Below are 24,558 nucleotides of genomic sequence, written 5' to 3'. Positions count from 1 at the left end.
GTACAGGGATAGGTAGAGGAAGGTGAGTGTGTGTGGAAGAGGTAGAGAGGTTGAGTGATATGCAGAGAGGGAGAGAGAGATGTATACATATACATATAAACAATCAATGCTCCATTTCGTCTATTCACAAATCCTTTGGCTGTACATACATTTACACTGTTACATATTGCAGATACGTTCCAGTATTTTTCTTTTCTGATCATCTAATCTCATTAGAGTACAGCCGCCTCTTGCTCATTTGGCTGTTCCCCTTCTGGTATTACGCTGTTATGTGCTTTCCTAACGTCGGAGAGGTGTATCCAATATTTCAGGACCTTAACTTTCACGGCAGAAGCGGTGCAATATACCACTTCGTGAGGGCCGTGAAATCTTGGAAAATTCCATCTCCTCACAAAGCTCTGAATGTACACCCACTCCCCGGGCATTAGTTGTGTTATGGGGCTGTCTGTTGCTGCAGTGTTTGTGTCCGTTTTGCTTTCTCTTGTGAAGGGTGGGGCTACCTGCTTATACTCCGTACTGCCGGCATGAGCTGTGTCAGATAGTCCTTGAATTCCTCCCCCAGAATTGTGGCAGTTCGATGAGCATCTGATGCTCTTCTCATTGGGGATAAAGGGGTTTCCATACATCTTCCTGTTACTATCTCGTGTGGGGACAAGTGGTGGTCTTTGCTTGGTTGTGTCCGCAAATGAAACAATGCCAAGGGCAGGCAGTACACCCAATTCTTTTTGAGGGTCTGGCATAACTTTGATACTCTGCTTTTAAGGGGGCCACTGATTTTCCCGACCACCCCATTCGCTTGCAGGTGGTAAATTGAACATAACTTGTCTTTTATTCCTAGCAGGGATGTTACTTCTTTAAAGAGGTCATTCACAAAGTGAGTTCCTTTGTCGGAGCGTATGGCATCACAAATATCCCAACCCGGAAACACTTCCCTCACCAAAGATGTTGCCGCACATTTTGCATCTGGGTGGGCACATGGTCCTCCTTCCACCCAACGAGAAAAGTGGCAGACCACCACAATTAAGTATCGTGCTTCATTGCACCATTCTCCCATGTCTGCATAATCGATGTGCAGCTCATGGAAAGGTCCGATGGGGTGGGGCAGCGTTCCTCGTAATGTTCGGAGGGTCATTCCAGAAATATATGTTTGACATGTTATGCATTCAATTGTCATTTTAGCCAGATGTTACTGCAATTTTGGGACAACCCAGTCTTCCTCGATGTCCGCAGCTATGTGTTGTTTTGCTGTGTGTGCTGGAAAATGTAATTGTTGGAATGCGAGCTGTAATATTTCTACAGGCATTATTACCTTTCATGTATTATTCTGACGCCAGAGGAGATCAGTGGCCGACTGCGTGCAACCTCTCTTTGACCACATCTCTTGTTCTTCAAGTGGGGCCCTCTTTTGAAGGTCATACACAGGCAGTGAGTTATATCCCGCTTCCTTTTCTTCTTGGGCATTACCTTTTAACACATATTCTGTTGCTTGGGGCTTTTGAAAATAAACTGCCTGTTTTGCAGCAGTGTCTGCTGCCGTGTTTCCTAATGAGATTATGGGCCTCATTTCACGGAAGGCGGTAATGATTAGCGGTCACCGGTAATGGTACCGGTGACCATTAACCCTTACCGCCTTACTACGAGGTCCCTTTGCGGGTAGGTACTTTAACGCCTGCTGTTTAGCAGGCATTAAAAACCAACCCGCAAAGGGACCAGGGTGCTAATTACGGTACCACAATTTGCAGCACCGTAATTAGCGCCTTCCCCATTCCCATAGAGCCCTATGGGGCAAAAATGGGACTGGGGAAGGTCAATGGGGAAAGGGGGAATTACCGCCCCGCCAACCTTGGAATAGGGCGGTAATTCCCCTTTCCACCAAGACGGTGCCGGTATTTTACCGGCATGGACCAAGGTGCTAATAGCACCTTGGTCCTCCGCCTACCGTGTAATGAGGCCCTATGTCACTGTTATTGGCATGGGCTTGGAATTTTACCAAAATCACTACTGATGGTTCTGATAGGGTTTCTATCAGCTCATTTAAAGGTTCTGCATGTTGTACTGGTGACTCGTCTGTCCTCCTGAAACCCCTCCTCCTCCACCTGGACAACCCGGCATGTACCGTCGTGGTTACGTATGTGAGTCTGAATAAATTGTTACCGCACATCCTTTTGCTGCGTGCAATGCTTCAATTAGTGCTACTAGTTCTGCTGCTTGTGCAGAATAATGCATAGGTAATCTTTTTTCCACAATGATCTCATACTCCCCTTCATACAATCTTACCACCGCTGCACCCACATGCTTCTCCCCTGTGTCTGGGCAAATAGATGCTGACCCATCCACCGAGTACACTTCATCTTCTACCCTCCCCCTTGTATGTGGCACAATCGTGGTTTTGCATGTCTTCTACCATGCATGGCTCAATGATGAATGTGGCTGGAGTTACAGTCTTGCAGTGCACTATGTGACTGTTAGAGCTAGAAAGTATTATTTCGTAAGCCGTTGCCCTTTGTGTTGTGAGTGTGTATTTGGATCATTCAAGGATTGCAAAGAAAGAGTGTTCAACAAACAGTGTTACTGAGCATCCCATCACTATGGTGGCGCTTTTTTCAATTGCAAAGGTGGCGGCTGCGAGAGCTTGTTTGCATGCGAAATGCCCCTGCATCACAGAGTCTAAAGTACCGCTGTAGTATGCCAACAGTTTGAGCCCTAAATATGCTTTCTGTGTTAGGACAGCTGTCATGAGTGTTCCATTGCAGTACAAGTAGAATTCTCGATTGTAATATGGGGTCGCTAGAACAGGTGCTGTGTAAATAAGTTCCTTCAGTGTGTTGAAGGCAGTGTTCATCTCTTGTGTCCATGTGATAGCTGTGTTATCTTTTTGTTCTACTTTTAGTGCCTGTAGTAGGGTCCTTGTGTATGCTGCATAATCAAGTATCCACGCTCTGCAATAGTTACATATGCTGAGGAATTTCTGCATGTCTTTCACTGAGTGGGGCCTAATTGTTGTGTGCACAGCTGCTGCTCTGTCTGGGAGTATTCTCTTGCCATCCTTTGATATCAGTTGTCCTAGATACAGTACTTCTGTTAGGCAGTACTGCAACTTCCCTCTGTCCACCTTGTACCCCTTGTGGGCCAACAAATTTAGTAATGTGATCGAGTCAGCCCTACACTGTTCTTCCCTCTCGCCACAAATCAACAGATCATCTAGGGACTTACCATGCTTTTGACATTACTGTTGCCAAGTTCTTCATGCAGTATCCTATTAAAAATACTTGGGCTCTCACAGTATCCCGGTGGTAACCTGCAATGTTCGTATCGCTTCTCGCCTAGAATAAATGCAGTGAGGTATTATGAGCCTGGATCGAGTGGTACCGAGAAAATTTTTTTTTCAAGTCTACCACCATGAAGAACGTTGCTGATTTTGGGATGCTGCACAAAACAGATGCGGGATGCGGGATGCGGGACAAGGGGAAACTCCTTTTGTATGACGTCATTAAGTGGGCGTAAATCCTGTATCATCTTCCAAGCCCCATCCATTTGTTTTCTTAAGTGGATAAATCACTGTATTACATGGCGAATTTGATGGCTACCCTGTTGTAGTAGTGCGTGTATGGGCTATTTAATTCCCTCGTCCACTTCCTGTGATTGGGGATATTGTTTTACACTGGGAAGCACAGCACAAGGTTTAAGTTTGATTTTAATAGGTGTCACTCCAGCCCTACATCACGGGGGTTAGTCGTCCATAATTTGTTGGGTACCTGTTGTATGTCTTCATTGAAAAATGATGTAGGTGCATTGACAATGGCTATGAGAGGGTTTGTCACTCGCCTGTTTTGAACCATTATGTCACAGGGCATGCATATTTCCATTATTATGTCCCCATCATTGTCATTGTAATTGTCAGTAAACAGCTCCTCGTCTGACAGATTGCAAAGCGCTATGTTTGAATCTATGCATAATATGCTTTGCCACTCGCATCCGTGTTTTTCAGATCTATTACCACAATACGTTTGGCTGATACTTGTACTCCCTGCAAATCTAGGAAGAGGATGGTGCCTGGTAGTATTTCAGGGGCAGCCACGGGGCAGAAAACAAAGTCAGAAGGTACTCTCCATTCTGTTCGTGTTATCTCAGGCACCACTCTTGCCAGGACCTTTATCCTATATATAAACATGTGGCAACCCGCGAACGGCTATATCATTTGCTAGTGTGTTAATCAACATTGCCCGGAGAGGGCATATTCCCTGGGTGGAGCACACTATGCCTCTTTCAGTGAAGGAGATAGTCATATTGAGTTTACTAAGTAGGTTCCTCCCCAGCAGGTTTATCAGCAAGTCTTCGTGGTACAGTAGGGGTGCTCATACTGTTTCCCCCCCCCCACCGTTATATCCAAATCCTTAGTGTATGGAACCGTGACCACATCCCCAGAAAATCCCTGCGTTTCCAGCCTTACATTAGGCATGATTTTTCTGCCCCTGAGTCCACCATGAAGATTAACTGCTTGTATCCTATCTCTGCCCCCACCAGTGGTTCCTCATGTGGGCGTAGGGTAGTTGATAGGACTGGACACGCAAGTGCTCTCTGTGGGCTGTCCTAGTCTGGGTGTGTGTTTGTCCCTGGGAAAGAAAAAACGTTTTCCCCAACCATGGCTGTTCCCCGGAACGGTGCTGGTGCGCTATTGGCTGTGGTGGCGAAAGGGCTGTTGTGCGTGTTCCCCATCTGATTTTGGCATGTTGCTCGTTGTGTTCCCTGGAGTGGAGCCCCGTGCTCTTGTGTGTGGTGAGTTTCAACTTGTTCCCCTTGTCTGTATGCTCCCATAGGTACCCCATAGGGACTGCCAGGGTGGGGATGACTGTACTGTTGCTCATTATTGAACCCTTGTGTGTTCTGGTAAAATGCCATGGGACGGGTGCGATATTCCCTTGCAAAGTGCCCCCCCACATGACCAACATGCTCCATGTCCCTCTCTCTGGTGTTCTTGTCCTCCGTATCCCCCTCTCTGTCACCAGTACCCACCTCTTCCAGGTCTTCCTTGCCACTGGGGCCCTCCGTACTGCTCCTCTCTGGCCCATTGTTCCTGCCCATTCACTGCCCAGGTGGCTGCCATCCGAGCCTGTATTGCTATTGGCCCCTCCTCCCCATCTCCCTGTCGGTCTGCAGGGAGGGCGGCTGTTACTGCTGTGACCTTCACCAACTTATTTTGTACGAATTTCACCTCGTCTGTGCCAATCTTTTCTGTGCAATTTATTTCTCCCTTTCTTTGATCCTCTTACAGTGGTGTACTGTGATGCTTTGTATTTTTGGCCAACCCTTGGCTTCTATCCCAGCAATTTTATCTAATGCCTTCTGCACCTCCTTCAGGTGGCCTCTCTTGATTATAAAGTAAAAGAGGGAGGTTGATTGGTCCCAGGCCATGCACGTCTCCGCCCTCCACCGATTCCTGCACCTGAAAAATGTACTGCGCAGCATCTTCATCGTCACCCATTGTGCATTGCATTACTGAATGTAAATCGGGGGAGTCAGTGAAGGTTCTCCACAGTGCATCCGACACCTGTGCTCTCACGTTATAAAATGATGCCCCATCATGGTGGTCGCAATCTATTGTTACTCCTGGGAACCCCGCCTTCACCCACACCCCGTCTGCCTGATCACCCACTGCAGACACTAGTAAGCTCTTGACGTCCCCTATCGCTAACAAGACCCCTGCAGTATTTTTCTCAAAGGCATATATCCATTTACTTGCATCTCCAGAGAGCCGAGGCAGCAATTTCAACAAATTTGTTTTGTCCATCAGTGCCCATGGCACATAGTGAGGCCTTCCCGCCCCCTTGTGGATGAGAGACATCTGCAGATGTGTCTTGCCCCTCCCTTTAACATACCTTTGTTCCTTTCTTTCTCGCCAGTGCCATTCTCCCCATCCTGTTTCTAAGCCTTTCCTACCACCCTGCTTCTTGCCCTCCCACCTGCGGGTCAGGTACTGTACTTGTAGGCCTCCTCCTACTGCTCCTTCCCCGTACTCATCAATATTGCTCTAACATTCTTCTTCTCTGTCGGATATCACACTACCTTGTCCCGCATTTACATGATCCTCTTCCTGCCCTACTCACACTTCCTTAACTGGGGTACTATCAATGAGGAAGAGGAAATCCCCGGACCTCATTCATCCTCCGCTATAATGGATGTGCTTCTCGATGGTGGTGGTGGCAGTGTTTGCCCTCCTCCCCCTGGCAGTGGTGGTGGCACTTCACACAGGGCTGTTAGTCGAGACAATTCTTTTCGGGTATTGATAATGTGATCTTCTATGTTTCAGGTGAGGTGGGCTATCTTGGCTGGGCATGAGCTTTTTGGGCCGTATAGGCTTTTAGGGTCATACGGGGAGTGGGGGCTGTTGCCGGTGCAATTGGTGCACTTGGTCAGGGCAAATACAATGGGTCACTATATCCTTCGGCAGGTTTAGTCAGTAATGGGTACAGCTTTTTGGGTTCCTCTCCTTCCTTTCCTCCCCCCTGAGTTGTGGCCACTACAGGCGGTGACTCGTTTTCTTTGTTATTTACGGGAGGCATTTCTTCAAACATCCTCCAGAAATCCAGTACCACCCTTCTATTTTGAAGCTGTTTTCCTTTATACTTTGCCATTAAGTATGTCACTACTAGATCCAACACTCTCTTATCAAACGCCCCTCCTTCTGGCCATATCTTAGACGATCCTTCCCCCTTAATCTTGGTTAGCCATTGGTCATGGTACTTTTTTATTTTCTCACTGTATTAGGGGAGGTGTTGACAAATATGCAGGAGTGGTGTATCCGCTCCTATAATTTCTTTCCACTGTCTGGGTACGTGCATGTGTGTATGTGTCAGTTATCACTGTTAGTTCTTCAATAACCTTGTATTTTCTAGCATAACATTTTCAAAATTGCATTTGAAAACATTTCACTTACACCTTATTTTGCTTTGACCATGTCATAGAGAGAACAAAAAAACCATGGAAACATAAACCACTGAACAGACGGACCTGACACACTGACACACCTTACTAACAATTGAAAACCTTACTGACAACAGAGAACAAAAACATTTATTTTTTAGGTTAACTTTTTAGGTCCCAATCCCTTTTTTAACAGTACTAAATTCTCCTCTTCATTCACACCTCAGAGTCACTCCACCCTGGCCACTTCTGGGCCGACCTCTAAAGAGTATTTACCAACACTAAAAAAGAAAACGAATTCCTAATATTTTCAGAGCCTATAAACCTGCACTGGTCGAGAGAGTGCTATGCGGCGCCGCCTTCCATGCCCTTTTGGAGCTAGGGTCACCTCACTTATAAACCTCCACTGGTCGAGACAGTACTATGCGGCGCCACCTTCTACCCCCTTTCGGAGCTAGGTTCCCTTATCTCATCTTATTTCATCACCTTATCTAAAAGCCTAATGGCCATATGAAGAAGAAAAACACTTTTGTCAGCAATCACTCTCTCTTACTCACACCCACCTCTACCCACAGGCAGTTCCCCTGCTGTTTTGCAGTTCCCCTGCTGTTTTAATCTTACCCTTTTCCCATAAATGGTCCCACCTTTAATTCTCTTTACAATAAATGCTCACGTGTCCGTGGTGATCCGAGAGCCTCCGTTCACAGTCTCTCCACAATCGGGGTGCCGCCCCCCAATCAAGCTGTGCCCGGCTCCGGCGACCAGTTGGGTATTCACAAAGCTGGGACCTACAGAACCTGCTCAGGGGCGTACGCGTTTTAGTACTGGTCAGCCGTAGGTGGCGATGGTCTTGATGGGGGCGCCCCGGATCTCGCCGCAGAGCACGGGGGTCTTCTCAGAGTAATCATCATGTCGGGGTCACCAAGTGAAGGTGGTCATTCCCCAAAATACAAATTCCAAACTCAGAATAAAAGGACACACCCCAGTAGGAAATGAGGCCAGGAGAAAGATTGCAAGTTGAATAAAGTTTTATGAAGTAAAAGATGCACGCAAAGGACATCCTTATACATACATTTTGGGCCTCATTACGACCCAGGCGGTAAGTTACCGCCTGGGTCGTACCTTTACCACCATGGCGTAAACTATGTTTACGCCATGGTGGTTGGTGGACTTACCGCCCCATTCCGAGGTGAGTGGGGCGGTAAGTCCCCATTAACCCATTTACCCTTCCCCATTCCCATTTTTGCCCCATAGGGCATAATGGGAGTGGGGAAGGCGTTAATTACGCCACTGTAAATTACGGTGGCGTAATTAACAACAAGATCCCTTAGCGCCATGGATTTTAACACCTGCTAAAAGCAGGTGTTAAAACCTCCATAGCGCTAAGGGACCACGCAAATCAGGCGGTAAGGGTCGGCGCTGTTTACGCCGCCGTAAACCCCTTACCGCCTGGGTCCTAATGAGGCCCTTTGTCATCGTTGACAAACAGTATAAGGGATGAATAGGGCAAGCTCATTGGTGCATTACTATATAACTGTATAGGCCATTACTGTATAGGCCATACTGGGTTGGTGCAGCTTGATTGGTTGGTGCAGAGCTGTCGCTTCTCATGGCACGTGGGTCAGCTGGGCTTATCTGGGAGGGGTGAAGGTCAGGCTGGGTCCACAAGATGCGACTGTCCTACCTAATCTAAACTACACGGTAATCATTGACATGCTAAGAGTAATGCAATACATAAAATGTGTACCAGAATGTGGGGTTGCCTGTAAATCGTGAGCAAACTTATACATATTCTTAACGTAGGCCTTTGGGGGGCATGGGTGCGGTGGTCCTTTTTGCCGGGGGGCTTATCTAAAGGTTTCGATCTGAGATTGATTCACCCTGGTGCCTCATGGTTCAAACGAATGGCCAGTTGTCAGTCCTCCAACAGGGTCTCTTTTGTACTCCCTTGAGTATACGTCTGGACAGGAGAAATCGCGTCAGAAGTGGCCAGTTCTGAGTACGGGCGAAGCGCTCTGAACCTTGTGTGGCTTGACGTGTGTACGCTTCTAGCGTGCTAGGGTCCTTTCCTCTGTTCATGAGAGGAGTGAGAGGGAGTGAGCGCCGGCCGAGGAACTTGGGGAGACGCGGTCCTAGCCGTGCCTTGAACCTTGAGCGGAAGCATCGCCGTAGCCAGAGAGGACGGCTGGTTAGGCTTTCTAGACGCATAAAGCAGAGTTGCTGGAAGCGCGGTAAGAAGGAGGGAAGGAAATAGCAAAGTAAGGTGGGAACAGGTGAAGGAGGGAGTGCGGACATAAAAGTCACATGAGAGGAATTAAGAGGAATCAGTTTAGAGCAGTTTTCTCTTATTGCTCCTGTCCGCCCACTCTACTTCTGTCCGCCCCCCTCCCATAGCATACATTTTACTGGAAACCTGGTAATATGGTACTGTACAAGAGCAAAACATTTTGCATTAGCTTGATCTACGGTGATCTACGGAGCCTATATCTGCCACTTGGTGGGATGCTCCTTTGAGAACATAGGTGTGAAACTGCGGCGGATAGCACCAATACAGATGGAACAGTAGTTGACTACAATGGCACAGGATTACCATACTGTGCCAACGTCAACAGCCAGTTGATATATTAGGACACCTGTCAGCAACATTTCAGGAGACTGCAGGCTAAGTGCCTTTGATCCTGAAGGAAAGAGCACCCAAGGACATTTATTCTTGAGACATAGCTCAATGTGTAAAAATACTGAACTAGCCTAATTGGCGAATTGCAAGAGCCCTGGGAGACATTGAAGTTTAGTTATACTAAACTATAACGGTTCTCAAATTCGTGGCTAGAGCTGACCCCTTACAATAAGATTTAGGCTGAAGGAGACACACAGGGTGCGGACTATCTTTTGATAACTACCCCACCCATCAGCAAATTTGCAATGATGCAGGGGAAAGGTTCTGCACAGACTAAATATAACTTGCGAAAACTAAGGAAACAACCCAGCAAGAAGAGCCCTGAGTCAACTGCCATGGCGAACAATTCGAGGCCAAAAAAGAAAGCTAAGGACCCCATTCCCGCGGATCAAGCGGTGATTAAGTGATTCTTCCATCCGAACCTGCCTATGGAAATGAATTCTACCATTATCGAAGAGATTGCTGTTCCAATACCCAGTGTCAGCGGACATATGAGTGTTCAGGAGGAGAGGAATTCACTGACGGGCCCATAGGTCAGCGCTCACCCTCTAGAACTTGTAAGACAAGATAGCTGCACCATGTGAGGACAGGGGGTGCAGGATTCACTTACTCCAGCACGACTCAATAATGAGGACTCAGTAAATTGGCAAAGGGAAGTCTGTTTAATGACAAGTACATCAAACAGTGAAACAAATGGAAATCAGCAGCATTGCGATCACCTGTCTCACTCCGACTTCCTCGAACTTCAGTCGAACAGTCATTGTTATAGGCAAAACTCGTCATCATTGACATCTAATTCTATAAAAAGTCATTATGCAATATAATTGGTTAGGAAAGGTAACTTAAGTATAGGTGTTATATCTGTATATGATAATAGGGCATGCATATTGGATAACTCTTATCGGGTGGGCGTCTACGCCCCTCCCTCTACTTCACACGTGATTGATGTCACTACAAGTATGACTTCTTACTGGTTCTACTATCTATAGGACTCCAGATAACATTGTCCATTGTGATTGGGCAGGTTACACCCCTAGACATAAATCACCATTTTCATTAGCGGCATGCAGAATGAACACCCATGTGCCTGGTGTCCCAAGTTTCATCCTGCCTCCCTTCCATCAATCAGTGTTTTAGGGCGATGTTTCAATTAGTTGGCTATTGATGGCCTCGAAACTGTAGTCTCTTATCAGGAAAGGTTATGGCATCCTCGGGTCCTGGATGACATCAGGCAGTGGTACTTCTTCGTGCCTGGCGGGTCACGTGTTAGTTCACCATGAATCTGCTTCAGTTTCCAGCTTTTAGGGCATTTAATTCTGTTTCAGCCTCGCCACCTGCATGGGCCCCCCTTATCTTGACTTTCATAAGGCAGGTTGGTATGCTCTGAAGTTTGAGTCTTGTTAGCTGACGCTCTCCTCCCTTTCTCTGGTTGACCTCGATTTCCTAGGCATGAGCCGCTCTTTGTTGAGTTTCGATTCCGCTCCTTCTCTTGCCTTTGGCTGGGTTACAAAACTTGGCCTGTCAGGCTTCTGGCAGCCTGGGTACATTTCTGCTTATTCAAAATGGAGTCGCACTTGTATAATGTGCCTTATTGAGGTAGATATATGGTTGGCGCTTGCCGCTCTAATCTTCTACTAAGCATTGCAAGCAGTGTCATTTCTTTTGCCTCTTGCGTTCCAAGCCTACTTACACGCGGTTGACAGGTCGATTGCTCCCATCTTGTCTCGTAGCAACGTTTCCTCACGTTTTAACATCGTCTCTTCTCTGTGTCCATTACATTTATTTTCGTAGTTACTCGCTCTGGCATGCTATCTTCGATAGCTGCTTTTGTTCATTCACAAGTCTGTTCAGGCCCTTGAGTCATTTCCACTGGCCTTCCATTAGGGCTCTTTGGGTCTCTTCATGGACCGTCTGTAGGTACTCTTCGTTTCGTATCAGTGGCGGGTACGGCTGTCAGATAGGGTACAGTGCTGCCCAGGGTTGTCTGGTTATGGGCGCTTCAACAGGTATGGATCTTCTGATGTATACTGGGCAGAGTCCCAGTGCAGCTCTTTGTTGGTTCATTTGCTCTTCATACGTCACATACCTTGGTGAGTATGCTCCTGGTACCTCGAAATGAGGGGAAGGGGTGCAGGCCATGTCTGGGACCTCCTCTACACTCCCCCCTCTGGTCGGTTCATCGACCACTTCTGCAACCTCTTTTGCATTTATTTATTTTGATTCTTCAGTGTCATGTTCATCGTTTTCAGTGTTTGTACATGATCGTGTGAATGTGTGAGCCTATGGAGTCCATATTTTTATCACTCCCTTCAAACTCCCTGCTGTTTTCACATGTTCGTCTTTGTTCCATGTCATTAGCTGGCATTGCCATTTGGGCTGCAGTAGATCCATTTTCCTTCATACCTTCTTCGTTTTTAGGGTATGTGAACCTTGTTCCTTCTGGTGCAAATTTGCTGACTTTCACAAAGTCTCTTATTTCTTCATCAGTCAGGTCTCTGGGCTTCCATCCTGGCTCGACATCAACCATTATTTTCATCCCTATCGCTTTCTTCGCAGTTTTCTGGCACTGTGTAATGATTATCTTGAACACAGAATACGAGCAATACCATTGCTAGTAGAGCTCCCAGAAACTTGAATATATCTGCCATCCATTGTGGGACCCACGAGAATAGGTCTCCAAACCAGCTGTCATCGTCCACTTCATCACTTTCATCGATCATCTGGTTTTTTAGGTTTGTCAACATGCTTTTTGTTTTTAAAACGTTTTTTTTTATTTTTTAAACCAAACAAACAATACAAACCAAACTAGCAGCGTTATTTGCAACAATACACATGAACATCAATAAATGAACATCGCTGAACCCCCAATCCCTCCCCCCTTAAGAGCTTGTTTATCTTCCTCATTCTGTATCTGCTGCGTGTGTCAGGGTATCGCTTTCTTCTGAGAATGCAGAATCCATTATTGTGCCAAACAGTCCTGTTATTAACACTCTCCATGCTAGCAAGGTACTCACTTCTTCTTCCCCACACTTGCTACATGCCTCCTGCCATACCACCGTTTCAGCCTCCACCCATTTTTGCAAATCTCGCCACCATACCTCGACCAGTGGCTTATGGCACTGCTTCCAGCCCATGGCAATCCTTCGTTTTGCAAGCACATATGCCAAGGCCTTCAGTTTCCCAACATGTTTAGTATTCCGTGGTCTTGGAAACCCTCCCAACAGGCAGGCCCATAGTTTTTGTGCCACCTCCCCCCAAAAACTCTCAATCACTGGGCAAGACCAAAACATGTGTGTCATATCAGCATCTTCCTTATCGCATTTTGGGCACGCTTGTCGTCCCGCATTTACAAACTTAGATATTCTCATCGGGGTCATATAGGCTCTGTGCGTTATGTACAACTGTATTTATTGTAATCTGGCATTTCTGGACACCTTCTTGTGGTATCCCATAGCTTGCTCCCACATCCCATCGGTCATCTGTGCTCCCACCTCTGCTTCCCAATCCAGCCTCAAATGCGTCAAATCCTTCACTACCCGGGTCATCACCATCTCATACAGTCTAGAGATCTCGTGCCTTCCCTCTGACATGTCATATATTGTCCCCATGGTGGCGTCTGGCTCCTCCGCCAATGCAGTCTCAGGCCAGGTTTTACGAATTATCTGCACTAGCCTCAGATACGTGACATATTGGCCTCTATGCAAGCCTGCCTCTTCCCCTAATTCTTCAAAATCCTTAATGACCCCCTCTTGCCGGACATCTCCCAATGTAACCAGCCCGACCGACTCCCAGTAGGTCCTGATTATCATTCTTAGTTGTGTATCTTCCCCTGCCAAGGCCACCAGCGGCACCTGCGGGGAACACGGGTACGGGTTTTCCATCAGTCGGCATACTCTACGCCACATCTTCCACCCAAGCATCATCATACCCGGGCGCTCCTTCATTTCAAGTCTAGGCAACCAAATAATTTCCTTTAGGAAAACAGAGTACAGTCCTGTCCAAACAGCCTAAACTCCGGAGTTACCTCATCAGAGAGCCATTTGGCCACATATTGCAACTGGCCAGCCACATAGGCCTCATAATTTGGCAGCTTAAAACCCCCTCTTTCAAAGAAGTTCTACAACTTCTATAGCGCAACTCTATTCCGAGTGCCATGCCATAGGAAGTCTCTGCACATACTATTCAGCTTGGCAAAAAACATTTTAGGTGTCATGTACGGAATATTGCTGAAAAAATGTAAGAGCCTGGGCAAGACCACCATTTTGAGCATCGCCCCCCGTCCCATCATCGCCAGCGGCAACTTCTCCCAAAACTTCATACTTATATGGATTTTTCCCACAGCCATCTCAGTATTATGCAAATGTTCCTCCTCTACCGTTTGATACACATCTATTCCGAGGTAGCGGAAGGAGCCAACCGCCCATGGTATCGACAACACTGGCAACCGCTCCAGAGGGGTTCCTCTGTAGCTACCCAATGGGAACATGCTCGATTTGTGGGGGTTCACCGCTATGCCGAACAGTTCTGCATACCTTTCCATTACCTCTAGAATATATTGAAGATTTTCCTCCGGATATTTCAGATTTAGTAGCAAATCGTCAGCATATAAGGATATTAGGTGTTTCTCCCCCCCCACCTCAATACCTATCATGTCATATTGTTGTCTAAGGTACACTGCTAGGGGCGCCATGGCCAGAATATATAACATCGGGGACCAGGGGCACCCTTGTCTGGTGCCTCTGCTAAGTTGCCATCTCTCGGATATCACCGATCCTGTGCGTACCCTAGCCAGCGGTTCACTGTACAGCAATTTCGCCCACCTAACATAGCCCGGCCCCATCCCGTAGTCCCTCAGGGCCTCCAGCAACCATGGCCACCTCACTGAATCGAAAGCTTTGACTGCATCTAAGGACACAACCGCCATTTCACCCTTGCTCCTGTTCCCCTCTTCAATCACCCAGTGGAGTTGTCTATGGTTGTGGGTTATATTTCTGTTGGGGACATAACCTGTCTGGTCCGGGTGTATCAGTTTACTAATAACTCTACGCAGCCTATTGGCCAGGACCGTCGTCAATATCTTTCTGTCCTGGTTCAACATTGACAAAGGCCTATAGGAGCCGCAGCTGTGCCCTGGCTTGTTGGGCTTAGGAAGCGGTATAATTATCGCTTTTCTAAGCGATTACGGCAGCCGGCCCACCTCAAAAGACTCATTGAGCATTTCTAACATGGGGGGGGAGTACCTCCTCTCTATATGCTTTATAAAACTCGCTAGGGTGTCCGTCCGCACCCGGGGTCTTACAGGTGGGCAACTGCTTCACCACCTCTTCCAATTCCTCTAGAGTAATCGGTGCATCCAGCTCCTCCCTTTCTTCGGCACTAATCTTAGGTAATTCCATGTCTCTTAAAGTTTCTCTTATCTCTTCTCGATTGCTCCCCCCTTTGTCCTCATATAATGCCCTGTAGTAGTCTGAGAATGCCTCATTGACTCCCTCTTGGGTGTCCGCTACCTCCCCATCCTCTCTGGTTATCGTCCTAATCGGGGGCCTAGGGGTTTCGCTCTTATATAACCACGCCAAAAGACGGCCGGTTTTATCCCCACCTGCATGTTGTCTCTCAACATACTTCTTATAGTTAAGGTTGCAGAGCCTTTCCCAAAGCTCTGCACACCGCTGCTGCAGTTTGAGTACAAGTTCTGCATCCCCTCCTGCCCTATTGATTTCCCGTTCCAGTTCACCTTCCGCGTCCCCTAACTCCATTAGGACCCCACCCTGTAGGCCCTTTGATTTAGCAATAGCAGCACCCCGCAATACCACCTTAAAGGCTTCCCAGAGCGTGCCCGCTGAATCCACACTGCCAGTGTTTTCTTCGAAATAATGTGTGATCTCATCCCTGATATCTTCTCTGAAGACCGGGTCCCTGAGCGCCTCAGCCCGGAGGCGCCACGTCGGTATCTGCCCTCTGGGGCGGCAGTACTGCCAGCCCAGAACCAGAGGAGAGTGGTCTGACAGGACCCTCGCTTTGTAGTCTATTTGGGTGGTCTCTATCACCACATCTGGTGTGGCAAATAAATAATCAAGTCTCGTATGCAGTTGTTGCGGGGCTGAGTAATGCGAGTACTGTGTTTCATTAGGATGTTTCAGCCTCCAAACATCTGCCAGCCCGAAGTCGTTGAGCAGTGTCTGCAATGCCCTGGCCGCTGGGGTGGGCCTATCAATCTTATCATCGGATCTGTCTGCCTTGGGGTTGAGCACGCAGTTAAAATCCCCTCCCCAAATAACCGCTCCCCCCATGCACGCACCCAGATTGGTACACAGAGGCCTAAAATATGCCACCGTATTTTGATTGGGGGCATACGTATTTATAATGCACACCTCCCTATTCTCCACCAGTGCCTTCAATATGACCAACCTCCCCTCCATATCCACCACCTCTTGTGTAAGTTGGAGCGGAACGTGCGGTGCCACCCAGACCAACAATCCCCTAGTGTAGGCATAATACGGAGAGCCTACTACAGTACCTCTCCACTTCTTCCCCACCAGTTCCAACTTTTGCCGGGTCAGATGCGTCTCTTGCAACAGTGCAATATCAATCTTCTGTCTTTTCAAATACATCATGACTTTGTTCCTCTTTAAGTAACTATTGAGTCCCCTGACATTCCACGTTACAATCTTAAGGTCCCCCATAGCTCATGAGTGTCCTCCCCCCTTCCGTGTGGCGAATCCCACTTGCCCACGCGATACAGATACAGCCCTCTAACTTTTACTTGTAGCTTCTTGTACAAACTCAAACTCCCCATAACTATACACACCACAAATTCCCCACTTCCCTCCCCACCATCTACCCATCCCTTCCCCAACACCACACACCCCAACTGCTGCCCAGCTCCATCCTCGGAACTCAGGCACCCCCACATCTAGCCCTGCAAGCACCAAACAATGCCCAGAGCTCAGTAGGGTGAAGTCGCCCTAATGACCACTTAACTAAAGTTACTAAGTGGGGTAAAGAGATCCGCTCTGCAAGGCTCCCCTAAATACAATAATAGTAACAGTGCTCATAATATCTTGTGCAACAATCTGACCTTCTCTCCCGAAGGCCGCGCAAATTACTATAATCAAGTCCCATGGATCTATACCGCGCCATCTTGTGGCACCCTCCTCGTGCACTACTTATCTCCTCCATCTCCTCTTCCCGTCAGAACGTCAGGCTCCTGGGGACATTCCTGCGCATCAAGCCCTCCCATGGCGTCCTCCGGAGTCTCAAAAAACAAAGTTTTGTGTTTATGAAAAACTTTCAATTTTGCCGGATACACAACATGTATTTGTGGCCCGCCGCTCTCAATCTCCGCTTTACCGTCCCAAAGTTCATGCGGCTACGCTGCAAAGCCAGGGTATAGTCCGGGTAGGCCGTGATGTTTGCCGCTCCTCGTGTAATCATTCCTCCCTTGCGGAAGTGTTCCAATATCCTCTCCCGGTCCCGGTAATTAAGAATTTTGGCTATTACAGGCCTAGGCGGGTTTCCTGGCGGCGGCCTCCTTGTTAGAGCTCTATGCGCTCGTTGCACCACAAAACCTTGAGATAAGGCTCCTCCGGGTATCTCCTGCAGCCGCATAGACTCAATGAACTCCGTAGGATCGTGGCCCTCCCATCCCTCCGGCAGGCCCACGATGCAAATGTTGTTTCATCGGGCGCGTCCTTCCGCCTCCTCCGCTCTATTCTCCAAGTTGCCCACTCTCTGTACCAGGGCATGCAATTCGGCTTTATGGGAGGCACAATCCACGGTGTTCGGGCTCACCTCTTTCTCGAGGGTCTGCGTGCGCTCCGCCAAGGCCCTGACGTCCTGCCGGAGTAGATTCACTTCCTCCTGCACCTCACCGACCTTAAGGTCCAATGCCGTTTTCAGCTCAGTTACGGCCAGTTCAAGTTTAGCTTCCCAGGCCGCCTTTAAGTCCGCAATCGCAGCTAGGACCTCTTGGTTGGTACCAGTCGCCGTCATGCCGCCTGTAAGCGACTTGTCCTTACTCTTGGGATTTTCCGGACCAGGGGACGTCTTAGCGAAGTCGTCCAAGGTGGGCTGCTTCGCCTTCGGCCTCACCGTTCTGCTAGACATGACCCAGAGGACCTGTGTTCTGCGCAAGTTACAAATGCGCACACAGTACGCCTCTATCGCTCGATCATTGTGCAGCCTGCTCCTTCCTTTGTTCCGGTCGTGGGTCGGCCATTTTGTGTTGTCTTTCGTCTCCGGCGCTCCTTATCTTTTTCGCACAAAACTCCACCACCGTTCCTCCCACGCCTTCCAAAAGTTCACCAAGCACGGTCAGACCATTCACACACCGACATGTGTGTTTTCAGGAGTCGTAGGCACGTCGTTGTGCACTATTCCGCCAGGATCATTTCAGGATCTCGGGAGTTCCTCCAGATCACGTCCTCCTACATGGCCCTCGTAGCCACACACCCCTGTCAACATGCTTATGGCCTCTGTAAGGGTTCTGTTTCTTCATCCTGTGATGGTATAAATGTGCAACATGATTCTCCGATTTTTGCACAAACACCTCCATCCATTGCAGTTATCATGTCAAGCACATATCTGTTTTGGAGGGTCATCAGTCTGAGTGCTCTCAGCTCTTCTTTGATCGCATTGAATCCTTTTATAGTGGTATTGATGGTCTGCAATAACTCCCATCTGGTTATCTGCAACCATTTAGCATTCACTCCAACTTCGATGTGGGACAGAAGTAGTGTTGTGAATACTGTTGAGGTGAGGCTGAACAGCCTGTGTTCGTATGGGATTTCATGGAATGCCTCTGATTTGGGAGAAAAGTAATTTTCCCTCTTCATCCTGGATACCAGTTCCACAGATCTCCTTCTTCTTAGATGAGCATCTGCTTTCAGGAAACTGTCCAATTTCAGGTCATTCTTAGGGATCACTAGCACGGGAACGTGGACGTTCACTAGTGTGCATATGCCTCCCCAGTTTTTCGGCAGCCTTATGTATGCCTTGGATCAACACACCCAGTAATGGTCCATAATAACTGCGGTTCCTTGTGTCATTCCTGGAGCTTAAAAGATTCGTCCACAGTTTTGATTCTCTCCCATCTTCCTTGTGCCATTGTTTCTGAAGCATAGTTTCGTGCTCTCCAGTAGTACTATTTGCAGGGGTCCCGCTCTATCTTTGACCCATGCTAGTAACTTTACTAGCTTTGGCCATAGGGCTTTGCACAGTTTTTGAGAGTTTTCTATTGCTTCTTTGCAGGCTCCAAGGACCATCCAAGCTCTGCAGATCAATACTCCTTCTTCCCATCCATTTGGGGAAACACTGTCCCCAGATCTGCATTTGGCCTCTGTTCTTCCAGATGTGTGCCTCTTCTGCAGTATTTCCGTGATTGTTCAGTCTCGGGTTTGTCACCCATCGTGTCCCTGATCCTTTGATGTCAGGATTCTCGTATCGGATCGCGTGATTTCTGGTGTGCGCCCTGTTTCTTGTTCTAATGTCCTGTACGTAGCCATCTTCGTCTGGGTAGTCCTTTTCGGTGGCCCATATCAGTGAAGCATCTCTTCCCATAAATTGTCCCCTGGTGTTGCACCTTGCTACATGTGACATACAGTGTGCTGTAGGGACATCAATTTCTACAGCCACGAAGATCTTGGATTTTCCCATGCTGTATGATAGGAGAGCACAGACAAAGCATTTTCCTTCCGACTGCCTTCGTCCTACTTCCTTCATGTGCTGGTTCCATATGTTGTTTCCGAGATGGGCTGTGTTGTCCAGGTAATCATTAAGTTCATTGTTATCTTCGTGCAGGCTTCTCTTGATTCTCAGCGTTCTTCTGTAGTTTGCTATGACTATGTCTCTAAATGCGTCTGTGCTGCTTTTCCTCTCTGGGTGTCTCAGTGGAACTGGCTGCCTCGACTGCATTGCTGTGGCAGGAGAAGGTTTTGTGTTTCTCTTCCTCTCCTCTTGTTGTTTATCATTGTGGTTCTCTGGCCGCCATTGGCTCACCATCTCCTCAACGTGTGGCTGAGCCATAGATATGGTGCTTGTTTGCAGTGCTCGAGCTGGCGTGTTTGTCGTTATAGTATCTGCAGTTTCTTTGCTCTGACTATGAAGGGGAACAAATAGTCTATCAGCATTTGTATTTTCTCTATGAATTCCTTTGTGGCTACTTCTGTTCTTTTGAGGGATTTGGCTATGCCCTCTCCCTCTCGTGTTTCACTTGGCTCCTCTTGGGTACTTCCACTGTTTTCTGGAACTGATTGTTCGGCAGGCAGTCTCCCCCTCTCTGCTGCCTTCGTTGGAGGCCCTGTAGCCATTGACACTTGTCTGTGTGCATCCTGTGTGTGGATGCGTGCAGTGGTCAGTGCAGTGTTTTCATTCATTCCGTGATGACCCTGTCTCCAGCTTTTCTCTTCATTTGTGACCTCAAATGTGCCTAAATTACTGCTAATTACATTTAAATTTAGTTTGTTACTTTTATCATCAGGTTTTCTTGGGACTGGAATGACTATATAGGGTCTGGGTGCTTTCGTAGGCCCCGACGTTCATTATCTGGTGGGTGCACTGAAATTGGGACACTTTGTGCACCAATAAAGAAAGCAGTTCTGATTGTTAATGACGAAAAACAATAATAATAACTATACATATACACATAATCGTTCGGAACAAATTGCAGCATTTTCTTCCAGGGAAGTGGGGGCGCCCTTCTGTTGGGGGTAAAACCAAGTTACTGTTCTGGGCCCCCATCTCGAGTTCATAGTCAGTTATTTATTCCTTCTCATACTCTGGTCTCGTAGTTCGAGAGTTCATTACTATTAACATGACGAGTGCTTCTCAAAATGTCCCCCCTCATGTGAGTGACGACGGTAGTTTCTGGGTACTCCGTACAGTTCCTGTGCTAGACTATGGAAAAGGGTTAGGCTAGCAACTGTGGTACATCACATTCATTATGCATATCTATAATAGGTGTGGTCCCAGAGCACTCCTCGAATTTGCTTTGGTCCTGAGGACATGCTGGAACTTGCTCAATGCGAAGGAATGAAGAGATGGAACTGCTAAAAATCACACAAAAATAAAATGTTGTAAAAATAAAAATAAAAAATAAAAGTGAACATATGAAAAAATTGAAAAAATTAGAAAAATGAAGAAAAAGGAAAATAAGATGGTGACTTTCTTGGGTCCGCTCTTTTTGCTCAGTCTCTCAGCGACAAGTTGAAGAACAGTGTCTCTCTCCTTGATCTGCTCCACGGCGGAAAGGTGACGCAAAGGATAATACGAAAAATAGAAGAAAAAGTAAAAATAAACTAGGAACAAGATGTTGTAATCCTTGTTTCTGCTCTTCTCGATCTGTCCCCGGTGGAAGAATAAAGAACTGTGCCTTTGTCTCCTTGATCTGTCCCCGGCGGAAAGTCTCACTGGAATCTCCTTAGGAATCTCTCGCTGGAAGTTTGACAGCTCCACTTGGAGCATTATACCATGGAGAAGTGTGCCCATGTGTGGGGCGTTGGCCGGATCTCTAAGGAAGGTGATGACATCAACATCTGTAGGCCTTCCTACGATTTCTGGATAGTCTGCGACTAATCTAAACAGGACTTTCTGTGCCAGCCGGGTGTCCTCGGGTGATAGGGGCATTTGCCCTGTTTGGCTGTGTCCTGACCACAAGCTTCTCTTTTGATTCGCACAGTGTTTGCACCTTTCCCTTGCGTGGATTACCACCAAATGATTTAATTTAGTCCACAGCTGGCTCAGTTGAGCTAGGTTTCTTGGATCTCTGATATAAGTTCGTGTATCAGTTGTTCTCCCGACGAGCCCTGGGCATTTCTCGATTATTTGGAAGAACCAATTAAACGTGAGTTCATCAATGTCTATTGGCGGTGGAAGCATTTGTGTCCTTCTCACTATGCTCTGGTAACTCAGCAAAGACCTCTGCGATGACGGTTAGCAGCCGCCTGATTACTTTTTTGTTAGCTGGGTCTTGAATAAAGTCTGTGACACTGGCTCCTCTCCCTATGAGTGATGGGTATGATAACACCACGAGTTGAAAATAGGTTAGCACATCCCACTTGGGACTTCTGCTGGAATGTACCATAACTTCTGTGAACAAAGTCTCAATACTGGTCGCATCAGGATACCGTGTTACACTCTCAGAGAATATTTTGTTTACAGTCTATCAGAGTCTTGATTCTTTGTACTACTTGGGCATGACGTGCTTTCAAAAGTTTGTTTTATCAATGTTGTTGAGGCTTTGGATGTGCTTCTCTTTACCCTGCAACTGGGATGTACAGAATGTTCGTTATGTCCTTATCCCCTTTGCTTGGTGAACCTGTCCAGTTTTGTGCCACAACTTGCATCCGGGTTCTTTGTCTTGGTTTTCTGCTCATGCGTCCTTCTTCCTCGCCATGGATCTTGTCTGCACGTGCTAAGGTTCTTCCCCGTTGTCTGTGGTTTCTTCGCAGTTGGATGCAGCAGGGGGGCTCTCCCCTATATACGGTTTAATGTAATTTATGAAGTACCATGCCCTTCTGCCCTGGAGCTTGACGGCGGAGGGGGTGCAGTCCTCTACGATGAAAGGGCCATTAAATCTTGGCTCGTCCCACCTCTTCCCGGTAAAGTTCTTCACAAGCATGCTGTCACCAGGGAAGACAAGGGGCGCATGTAGACCTTGTGCGGGGTCAGCTTCAGCACTTCCTGATGTGTTTTGTGCTGCACTGTCCCCTTTTCACCGACGCTGCAGCTGGCCTGAAATGACAGAGGTGCTGGATGTCATACAGTTAAGGTACTCCTGCATCTCTGTTCCCAGAACCTCTCTAGTTGGCTGGGCATCACATCTAGCTCTATCTCGGGGGGTAAGAGGGGTACTCATCCTTCTGCCTGTAACTCGTGCGTCGTAAAATGATGGTCGGAGCCGGGTTGGTGCCAGTGGTAGACAGTGAAGCCATCCTTTTCTTAATGTGAGCTTCAACTTGGCTATCCTCTCCTTTAACAGGGCGTTGAGCCGTTCACATATCCCATTCCCCTCCGGATGATACGCCGATGAGAACTTGTGCTTTATACCAAGCAACAAGCTGATCTGTTCGAACACTACATTAACAAAGTGAGCCCCGTTATCTGATCTCATTACTTCGCACACCCCCCATCTAGGGAACACTTCCCTCACTAGGAATTTGGCAGCACAGGTAGCGTCAGGGTGTGTACAGGGGCCTGCTTCTATCCATCTAGAGAATGGACACACCACCACAATTAAATACCTGTACCCATTGCACACTTGAATCATGTCGACGTAGTCGATATGCAAGTGCTGGAATGGCCCATTCGGCCTGGGGATAACTCCTCTCATTACTTTTAATGTGTGCCCAGCGGTGAACTGTTGGCAGATAATGCAGTTCATCATGAAAAATGCAACATGCTCTGCTAAATTCGGTGTGAACCAGTCTTCTGCGAGCGTTGCAGCAAGACTTTCTTTTGAGATATGGATGGGGTAGTGTAGTTGTTCTAATGCTACCTTTAGCAGGGTGACATGCATCACTGGTTTACCAGTGCTGTCTTGCCTCCACAACCCGTCAGAGGGGTTTAAAGAACACCCTCGACACTTCCACAAATTTCTCTCTTCCTGAGGTGCCTCCCCTTGGAGTTCCATTAGCTGAGTCTGCCCCATGTTACTATAGGCCTCAGGTGTGGCTCGCGCTACCATCATCCTCTCATGGGTACGTGCCACCTCTACGTCCATGATTGTTTCAGTTTTGGATGCCATGCGCTTGGCTTCTGTGTCCGCTTCATGGTTTCCACGTAACACGAAATCTGTCCCCTTGGTGTGGCCGGCGCATTTCACGACCGCTATGCCCACTGGGAACTGTAGTGCTTTTATTAACCTGTCCAGTAAGGCTGCGTGTTGTACTGGCGTGCATTCCGCTCAGGGTAGCCCCTCCTTTTCCAGCACGCTAGGCCTGCATGTACTGTGGACGTCACATAGGCTGAGTCACTGTACACAGTTACTTCTTGGTCTGCATGATTCTCAATGGCGAGTATCAGTGCCAACAGTTCTGCAGCTTGAACAGAATATTGAGAGGGTATTGGCGCACTGACGAGTACTCGAAACTCTGCATTCGCTAGGTGTTTTACCACGGCCACGCCTGGATACCATTGTCTGTGTTCTCGGTCGATTCCCGAAGAACCGCCAATGAACACGATTTCAACACCTGCCAGGGCATTTTCCTTTACCCTGGGGATTTCACCATAGAATTCCTCACAATTCGCACAGTCGTGCATAGGTTCTCCTTCTGCGACTGGCTCAGCTATGAATGTAGCAGGGTTCACAGTTTTACATTGAACAATTTTGTTCGATGGGTTGGAGATAATCACCTCATAGGCAGATGCTCTTTGTGATGTCAGCGTGCCCTTTGGCTTCTCTGGTATGGCGAATAACAAGTGCTCGAGGTAAAATGTCATGGAGCACCCAATCACAATAGATGACGCCTTTTCAATGGCGAACATGGCAGCAGCTAGATTGTGTTCGCATGGGAAGTGGCCTCTCATGACCGGGTCCAGACTCCCGCTGTAATATGCTAGGGGCTTGTACCCGAGCGAGGTTCGCTGCACAAGCACTGCCATCATAAAATTACGATCAGAGTGTGAGAACAGGTAGCATTCCTCTGTATAATTAGGAATCCCGAGAACCGGGGCCTTCTGAATTGCCTCCTTAAATTCTGCAAACCCCTTCTCCATTGCCTCAGTCCATTCAATTTCTCCTTTTGTTGCCTGGGCTTTCTTCAAAGCCTGAAGAAGAGGCTTGGTATACGAGCTGTAGTCGAAAACCCATGCTCTGACATAATTGCACAGGCCTAAGAAGCTTTGCATTTGTTTTATCGTGAGTGGTTTAGCTGTGTTCATAATAGCTTAAGCCCTTTCTGGGGTTACCTTTTTCCCTTCGTGTGAGATGAGCTGGCCTATGTACAGCACCTCTCGTGGACAGT

This window comes from Ambystoma mexicanum, chromosome 13 (genome assembly GCF_040938575.1).
Source record: "Ambystoma mexicanum isolate Mex_15411 chromosome 13, UKY_AmexF1_1, whole genome shotgun sequence".
Classification (NCBI taxonomy): domain Eukaryota; kingdom Metazoa; phylum Chordata; class Amphibia; order Caudata; family Ambystomatidae; genus Ambystoma; species Ambystoma mexicanum.
Note: the sequence above shows the minus strand (reverse complement) of the source record.